The sequence below is a fragment of the Notechis scutatus genome, chromosome 2, assembly GCF_049901735.1.
Source record: "Notechis scutatus isolate UNSWTSFEM ecotype Mainland chromosome 2, rNotScu1.2, whole genome shotgun sequence".
In the NCBI taxonomy this organism is placed as follows: domain Eukaryota; kingdom Metazoa; phylum Chordata; class Lepidosauria; order Squamata; family Elapidae; genus Notechis; species Notechis scutatus.
The window spans coordinates 171,168,062-171,177,474 of NC_142010.1; the positions used below are offsets into that span (position 1 = coordinate 171,168,062).

A 9,413-nucleotide genomic window follows, 5' to 3' on the forward strand; every position below is an offset into this window, starting at 1 on the left:
TGTGAACTTCGGGATTCCATGGTGCATATAGAATTAGAAAAAGCATCATTTTATTTGAGATTCCAGAATGTAGTTGAAGATAAAAAGGAAGATCTACGTGAAATAATGGCGAATTTGATAGCAACAGCCCTACAGAGAAAGACAAACCGGAAATTGAGAATGACATCGATGAGGTCTACAGAGTATATACCCATTACACCCAAAGACACAGATTACCCCAAGAAATCCACATCAGATTCACGAGAAAGACGATATGAGACATGTTATACGGCAAGACCAGAGATGAGCCACTGATATATAAAGATCATGAAGTGGTAATGTTGAAGCAAATACCTAGGAGAGTTAGGGAGCAAAGAAAGGGCCACCAGTTTTTGTCATCTCAGTTAATTAAGAATGGAATATCATTCAGATGGCTCACCCCAGAAGGGCTCCTAGTAACATGGCAGGATAAAAAATATAAAATTGATACAATAGAGAAAGTGCATCAATTTCGCGAACAATATCTGGGACCTGAGGAAGAACATGAAAGTGGAGAAGATTTAAATACAAGGAGTCAGGAAGAACAACTCTCCGAAGAGAAAGAACTTGCACCACAGTCAGAATCTCAGAAACTTAGAGAAGATGAGGACAACAGACCAAGTACAAGAGAACCCAGAACAGGGAAAGAAACAAAAAACACTCTACACAGACAGTAACATGAACAGAGAAATCACCTTATTTTCAGTTAATATCAATGGTTTAAACTCAACATTAAAAAGAAAACAGTCATTTGAAAAACTTAAAAAACAAAATGCAGATATAACTTGTACACAAGAAGTACACATCATAGATAAACAGGCAGACCTCCTAAAGGATACCAATTTGGGAAAAATGTATTGGGCTCTTTCAAATCAAAGAAAAAGGGGTATCATAGTATATATAAAAGATTGACTGCAACACAAACAAGTATATAAGGATGATGAAGGGAGAATGTTATTTATAGAAATAATATTAAACCAGAAAAAGATTTTGTTAGTTACAGTATATACCCCAAATGTAAATCAAAAAGAATTCTATAATAAACTCCATCACAAGATAGTAGAAACTGAAGTGTATGTATTGTAGGAGATTTAAATGCTGTTTCAGACAAGGACAAAGACTATAAAAGCTCCCCAAAAAAATTAAATAAAAGGAGAATATTCCCATCTTCTTTTAATAACATGGTGAGGGAATTAAATTTGAAGGATGTGTGGAGAGAACTATATCCAACTAAAAAACAATATACTTTCTTTTCCAATCCCCATCACTCTTGGTCTAGAATAGATCAGATTTGGATGGACCCAGGCTTAATGGAAAACGTTTAAAATATAGAGATTTTGCCAAATGTATGGGCTGATCATAACCCTATTCCAATTAAGTGGAAAGGAAATAGAATGATTGGAAGACGGACATTTAATAATAGTAAACTAAAAGATAACGAATACATTGAAATGGTGAGAAAAGAATTGAAAATATTTCTTGAAATAAATAAGAGAGAGCATATGTCCCTTCAAAATCTCTGGGATACAAACAAAAGCTTATGTGAGAGGTTTAACTATTTGCTATAGTATTAAAAATACAGAAAAAAGGCAACAACAAAATGTGTGGAGAGAGAAACTTAAAGATTTAGAAGTAAGTAGACAAATTGATCCAAATAATCAAAACACTAGTAAAGAAACAGATTTGGTAAAACATAAGATAAATTTAAGTATGCAGGAAGACCTGGCCTGAAAAATTAAATTAGTAAAACAAAATTATTTTGAAAATGCAAATAAGCCAGGGAGATGGTTAGCCCATAAAATAAAAAAAGAACAAGGAAAAAGAACAATTGTAGCTCTCCAAGACCAAGAAGGGAAAGTATGTACTCAGGCTCAGGAAAAGAAAGATATTGCCAAGGACTTTTTTACAAATCTATTCAATCAAAAAGAAGTACCAGAAGAACTTATTAATCAATATTTGAAGGGAAAAAAACTTACCGGAAATTATGGATGAAGAGAAATGTATTTTAAATAATAAAATATCCACAGAAGAAATTAGAAAGGCAATTGGAGTCCAAAAACTAAATAAAACCCCGGGCCCGGATGGAATTCCGTCTGAATTCTATAAGGAGTTTCAAGAGTTATTGGAGGAGTTAATGACAGACTTATATAATGAAGCCTTGGATAGTGCTAATATACCAAAGTCATGGACTGAAGCATATATAACCCTTATTCACAAAGAGCAATCAGACCCACAAAAAATTCAAAATTATAGGCCAATATCACTTTTAAACGTAGATTACAAGATTTTTGGCCACAATATTGGTGGAAAGATTAAAGAAAATATTAAGTAGGATTATTCATACTGACCAGAATGGGTTTCTGCCATATAGATAAATGAAGACAAATACAAGAATAATTATGGATGTTTTAGAATTCTATGAAGTACACACAATTAAAACAATGGCACTTAGACACTTTGACAGTTTGAATTGGAATTTTCTTATTAAACAACAGACAGGCATGAAATTTGGTGATTTTTTTTTTAGGATTCATTAAAACAATATATAATACCCAAACAGCAAAAATATTAATAAATGGAGAAAATACAGATAACATAAGGATAAATAAGGGTGTAAGACAAGGATGCCCCTTGGCTCCCCTACTTTATATATTAGCAGAAGAGACACTACTGGTACAAATCCGACAAAATCAAGAGATCAGGGGGTTAATTGTTAAAAAAGAGGAGTACAAACTTCAAGCATTTGCTGACGATATGGCATTTATAGCGGAAGATCCCCTGGAAACGACACCCATTTTGATGGAAGAAATAGAACAATATGGAAAGGTGGCAGGGTTAAAAATTAATAAAGAAAAAACAAAAGTGATAACAAAAAACTGTACAAATGAACAAAAGGAAGAACTAACAAAGAGATTAGGGATACAGGTGGTAAATAAAGTAAAATATCTGGGGATAGGGCTGACAGCTAGGTGCTCATCAATTAAAAAAGATAATTACGATAAATTAACAATTCAAATATTTAAAGACTTAGATAATTGGGCTAAATTACAAATATCTCTCTATTAGGCCGTATTGCAATAGTAAAAGTGAATATTTTGCCAAAATTGTTGTTCTTATTTCAGACAGTGCCAGTCAAGTTGGAAAAAAGCTTCTTTGAAGAACTAAATAAACATATATCCAAATTTATATGGCAGGGGAAAAAACCCAGAATAAAATATAAATTATTACAGGATGATAGAAAGAAAGGAGGCTTTGGTCTTCCAGATTTCGAAACATACTACTATGCTATGATAGCAACCTGGCTCAAAGACTGGGTTAATTTGATAAATAAAAGGATCTTAACATTAGAGGGCTTTGATCTCCAACTTGGATGACACGCATTTATGTGGGATGGAAAGAGTAAACACCACTTGTACTTTCAAAGGCATTATATAAGGAGTGTGTTATTAACTATTTGGGAAAAGATAAAAAAAGTACATTACTGTAAGGTCCCACTGTGGTTATCTACAATGGTTACACATCCAAACATTTTAGATTTTGATAATATTGTAAGATATAAAGATCTACTACATCAAACCGGAGAGTTAAAGGGTAGGAATCAAATACAAATTCAAGGAAAAGAGATAGCATGGTGGCCCTATGCGCAGATACAAACGCATTACAAAAAAGATAAAGAACAATTTGGTTTTAACATGTCCTACCAAGAATTAGATAAAATTTGGCATGGAGAGGAAAGGAAGTTGATTAGTAAAATATATAAATATCTATTGGATTAAAATCAACCAAGGTTGATTTTTCCTTCACAGGGTTGCTGTTTTGGGGAAAATAGGAGGAGGAAGGAATATTAGGTATGTTCACTGCCTTGAGTTATTTATGGAAAATAATAAATATGGGATTAAAAAAATATGAAGGGAAAGGGAAAGAAAGCCTTTCTGATAGGCCCTATACAATTCCTCTTCAAAACAGTTCTCGCTTAGTCTAGCATGTGACTGCAATAGTAAATCAATTATAACAAATTATCCTGCCATTGGCCAATTAAATGGATGTTCCTCATTAAGAGTATTTGTTCAGTACACATATATATAAACTGTGCTGTATTGATAACGATCATTCACCTATAATAATTTTGCTAGAATTCACAGTTGCAGAATATGCAAAAAGCTTACACTTCAGGCAAAACAGTCCCAAAGTGTTCGTTTTTTGAAAAGTCTTAACCAGGCGATATTTTCCAGTTATTGCAGACATTTATTTCTTTCAGAATTGCCCCATCCACATCCTATTTATATCTTACCTTGGAGAGTTACCCCTCTTCCTTCCTGGCTATGTTGAAGAAATTGCAATGTTTCTTGGCTGGTAAGTGCAGTGGCAGCACAGAAGATTCAGCTACTCAGGGAATAGAAACTCCAGCTAAATTAAAGGAATTGAAAGTGAAAGGAGGAAATATAGTAGAAAAATACAGGGATAAAACCTGGTGAAATACAGTGACCTCTAGCTGTGGAACCTGGATGTAGTAAAGATTTACTGTATTGAATTATTATGTTCTCTTTGTATACTGTAAATCCCTTTATACAGGTAGTCCTCGACGTACAACAGATTGTTTAGTGACTGTTTGAAATTACAATGGCACTGAAAAAAGTTACATATGACTATTTTTCACGCATACAATAGCAGTATCCTCATGATCACATGATCAAAATTCAGCTGCTTGGCAACTAGCTCATATTTATGACAATTGCATAGTCCTTGGGTCATGTGATTACCTTTTTGCAACTCTGACAATCAAGTCAATGGGGAAGCCAGATTCACTTAATAACTATGTTACTAATTTTTGGGCTCAAGTATGGTCATAAGTTGAGCGTTACCTGTATAGGTGATCAGATGTAGATGCTGTTGCTTACTGCGAGTAAAAAAAACCTCGAGAGTAGTTTACCAGAAATAGACTGAGCATTGGGTGTGTTAACTGGTTACAGATATTATTCAACTTATGACATTGAGCTGCAATTTTGGTCGTAAGTTGTGATGGTCAAAAAGCAGCTCATCATGTGCCTGCATCTGATTTTACAATGTTTTTTATGGCAGTCATTAAGTGAATGCAGCTGTAGTTACCTGAACCCATTGTTTGTTATGGGAATTTTGTATGGAAACTAGAAGTAAATAATAGAGAATATTTGTACAGTAGCTCAAGGTTGAAACGAAGGGTCTGAGTTTGCTTGTTTTCTTGCAAATGTTTCATTGCATAAACTAACTAGGTAAACATCTGTGCTAGTAAGTAAGCAGTGCTGTTTGCTGTCAGTTTATATTCTGGTGACTTGCTTATCTGTGTGGTTGGAGGTTGTCCTAGAAGATTCTTTGGGCCATTTGCTGAGGGCTCTTTGGCTGTTTCTTGATTAGGGTATTGATTGTTAATTGGTATTGATTGGATGCTGATTACTGTTGGAGTGGTGCTGGAGTCTTTTTTGTTCTCTTTTGGGCTGGTTGATTGTCTCTTTTGCATAATCTATTGATGTTGTTAAAGTCTATGTGTCTATTGATAAATGATTTGTCAGAGTGCCAGGCTTCTAGAAATTCCCTGGTATTTTGGGATTTGGCCTGGTCTCGGATTGTCACCTTTTCCCAATTGAAACTATGGTTTATATGTTGTGGTTTATATGGTTTATATGTGGTTTATATGTTGTGAAATTACAAAATTTTCATCATGTCTTCTGACTGCCAGTTGGTGTTCATGGATGCGTTCTGCCAGTCTTCTGCCTGTTTGTCCTACATAGTGGTTATTTCAGTTCTTACATTGTATGTTGTAAATGATTCCTGTTTTTCCTTCTGGGGTTGCTTGGTCCTTTCTTTTTTTCCTTCTGGGTTTGCTTAGTCAGTTTCCATTAAAAAGTTGTATATCAAAGTCATGTGGTTTTGGGATGCTGCAAATAGCCAGAAATGCAAGCTGTTGAGTACTCAAAATGCAGTCACATGACCATGCGGGCAGACATTGGAACTTTGAATCCAAGTCATAAGTCTCTTTTGGGGGGAGTGTCTGTCATAAATTCAAATGGTCACTAAGAGAGCAGTTGTAAGTCGAGGACTATCTGTACTCAAGAATGTGACGCTGTGTATTTTTCAAAGTTTTTTTCTTCCCATTTCTTCTTTCTATTCGCCAGAAGGCAATGTTCACATCATTCATCGTTGTTTCATCATTTGCTGCTTCATCATTTCATGAAAAATCAATTAAATCTTCATTAATAGTTTAGGCAAAAGATGTTATTTATCCTTCTAATTTTTTTTCTTGGCAACTATAATGCACTATTCCTCTCCCTCGTTTGCAGAACTAATGAGCAAGCTCACCATTCCTGCAAGAACAGTGTTTTCTTTTATAACTGAGATTAGAGAATTCTGGAACTCAAAAGAAACATGTCAATTTGCATTGGTCTATTTTTTTTTCTGCGATGGCTTTGAATAATGCATGAATTGGGTCAGCTCTAATACTCACGTGGGACTTTATATGCACAAACTCTTGCTAGACTTTGGAAAGGTCCACATTAGTTTTTCTACCAGTTCATGTCAGGCAGTTTTAATTTAACACATCGCTCCAAAAACACCCAAACATTCTGGAATTCCAGAACAAGAAACAGCAACAACAACAAAAGCTCAGCACAGCTCAACTTGATTGTTGGTGAAACACTATGGGACAGACAGAACAAAGCAAAAAATATATATTGGTTGCTCATAGCAAACACCTCACTAAAGCAAGATAAATTTTGTCCACCAAGACATTGGCAACAGTTCCACTTTTTCTACCTCAGTTGAATGTGCATGGACAATATACATCCAAAAGACAATAGTAGAAGTTAAAATATGGGCTGTTCAGTAAATAAAAAAATGAGTCATATATAAAACTTGGGAAATGTTTGGTACTACTTGTGATACGCAAGTAATAATTTGTATTGCACTCCCTTCCATCTGAATGGAGATTGGGGAGAATTCGACAAGGCAGTCTGTTCTCTGTAGCAGAATAACAGAGTTGAAAGGGACCTTGGAGGTCTTCTAGTCCAACCCCTGCTCAAGCAGAAGACCTTATACCATTCCAGACAAATGGCTGCCCAGTCTCTTAAAAACCTCCAGTGATAAGAAGTTGAGCACCCACAACTTCTGAAGACAAGCCGTTCCATTGGTTAATTGTTGTCACTGTTAGGAAATGTCTCTCTAGTTCTAACATTGCTTCTCTCCTTGATTTGTTTCTATCAACTGTTTTTTGTCTTGCTTTCTAGCTGAGAAAAAGGAGATTTATATATATACAGTATGTTTTCTTAAGTTTTTGCGGGTACTTACATGTATGGTATTCAGCTTTGTTCGGGTATTTTCCCACGTCATTATAGTTGTGCTTTTAAAGTTGTAGCAACGTTTCGGCAGAATCTCATCTGCCATCATCAGGCTTCTGTATTGTGTTCATCTGGACGAACACAATACAGAAGCCTGATGATGGCAGATGAGATTCTGACAAAATGTTGTGTTGAAAAGTGTCAAAATGCCTTTCCTTCGAGGATTCGATTTTCCCGCTGGGAAAGCTCTGGCACAAGGATACGGACAACTGCTTGAAAGCTGGATCTTTTTATTTTTCAGGAAGACAAGGGACAGTAAGAAGTCTGCGTTCCTGGGCTAGCTAGCTTCGCATGGTAAGTCCCTGGTTTTTTATACCCTTTTCTCCTTTTGTGAGTTGATTTCATGGGAATGTTTGTATTTGTGCTTAATGTGTCAAATCCTGTTTTGAGTTTGTCTTTATTCCTGCTGGAGGACAAACTCCACGGAGTGCGGAAGGCAAACTCTGCGGGGTGGTTAGATTGTATTATCATTTTTTTCCTAATCTCTTTTAGCTTTATAATGGATTTTCATATTTGTCTTGTGGCAATCTCCTGTCTGTCTCTTTTGTAATTTATATTTTTTTGTGTCTTTTGGCTGTTTGTTTTGCTTATTTGGTATGTCCTGTGTTCGTAAGGGTTTCCTTTTCTTATTTGTCTAGTTTTCTTAATTACTTAGGCTTTTGTCTATAGGGATTCTTTAATACCTTTTATTTGATTCCTTTTCCTATGTAAGTTTGTTTTATGGCTGGCCTGATATTCCCCTTTGGCTTTTCCTGTTTGAGTGACACTACTGTCTTCGTGAAGTTCCCTTTCCACAGTTGCTACAACTTTAAAAGCACAACTATAATGACGTGGGAAAATACCCAAACAAAGCTGAATACCATACATGTAAGTACCCGCGAAAACTTAAGAAAATATGTATATGTATATGTATATGTGTGTGTGTGTGTGTGTGTATATATATATTAATATTATATATATATATATATATATATATATATATATATATATATATATATATATATATATATATATATATATGTTGTGATTCCGGCATCTGCTACAGGTTTTTTGAATGACAGCTCCAGCGAGGAGGACTTATATGAATCAGCAAGTTCTAACGATGAGGAGGAGATGAATGCATTTGATTTGCAAGATCGGCTTGAACCTTCAAACTCCTCCACCCTTCAATTAGGTGGTCAGCCGGGAACGGGTGATAATGAGGAACAAATGTTATCTTCAGGTGAAGAAGATGATAATTTGGATGATTGCTGGGTAGATGTCAGGACAAGGCGTCTCCTGACAAGGAGGAACCAACGAGGTTACAGTAGGAGAGCAGACCAGCAATTAGACTAATTAGTTACTCTATAAAGGGAGATATGACTTTGCACTTTGTCCGGAACAAAGTGTCTATTTACAAGAGAGAACTGAAGAGCACAGTTTGGAGGATTTTGATCTGAAATATCTTGTTGGGATTTGGATTTAATTCGTTGGAACTTCTACTTATTGGAATTATTTTGTGAAGGACTTTGATCTGAAGAATCTTGTTGAGTCTTGGATTTAGTTCGTTGGAACTTTTACTTATTGGAGCTATCTGTGAAAATTCCTGTTTGCTGCCTTTCTTTACAAGGACTGTTGCTTTCAGCCTTATCTGTTTACTTTAAAAGGTGGGACATAACATTTTCCTGTTTGCTGCCTTTCTTTACAAGGACTGCTGCTTTCAGCCTTAACTGTTTATTTTAGAAGGTGGGACATAACATTTTTGTTCCGGACCTAACAGACCATCTTTGCAACGATGGATTCAACTCAAATGCAACAATTAGTGGAGCAGCAACAGATGCAAATAAATCAATTACTCCAGAGCAACGTATCCCTTCAAAATCAGGTAACACAATTATTATCGTTCGTTGCCAATTCTCAAACTGTTTCAGCTGCAGCTGGAGTTCCCCCTGCACCCCCTGTGAGAAAAATTCCGATAGCTATGCCAGATAAATTTTCTGGGCAAACGGACATGTTTTCAACATTTTTGGGTCAGTGCCAATTGTATTT

The 9,413-nt window shown here is 35.5% G+C and overlaps 1 protein-coding gene across 2 annotated transcripts in view; it reads right to left on the reverse strand.

Annotated features, from left to right (window-relative positions):
* The window catches only part of TDRD7 (tudor domain containing 7), a 47,299-nt gene extending 42,843 nt beyond the window's left edge, over window positions 1–4,456 (reverse strand). For both annotated transcript variants that reach the window (XM_087957394.1, XM_026672934.2), the window contains exon 1: window positions 4,310–4,456. The gene's annotated coding sequence lies outside the window, so the exon portion shown is untranslated. The remainder of the gene's footprint in view (window positions 1–4,309) is intronic.
* Between the last annotated feature and the right edge of the window lie 4,957 nt (window positions 4,457–9,413).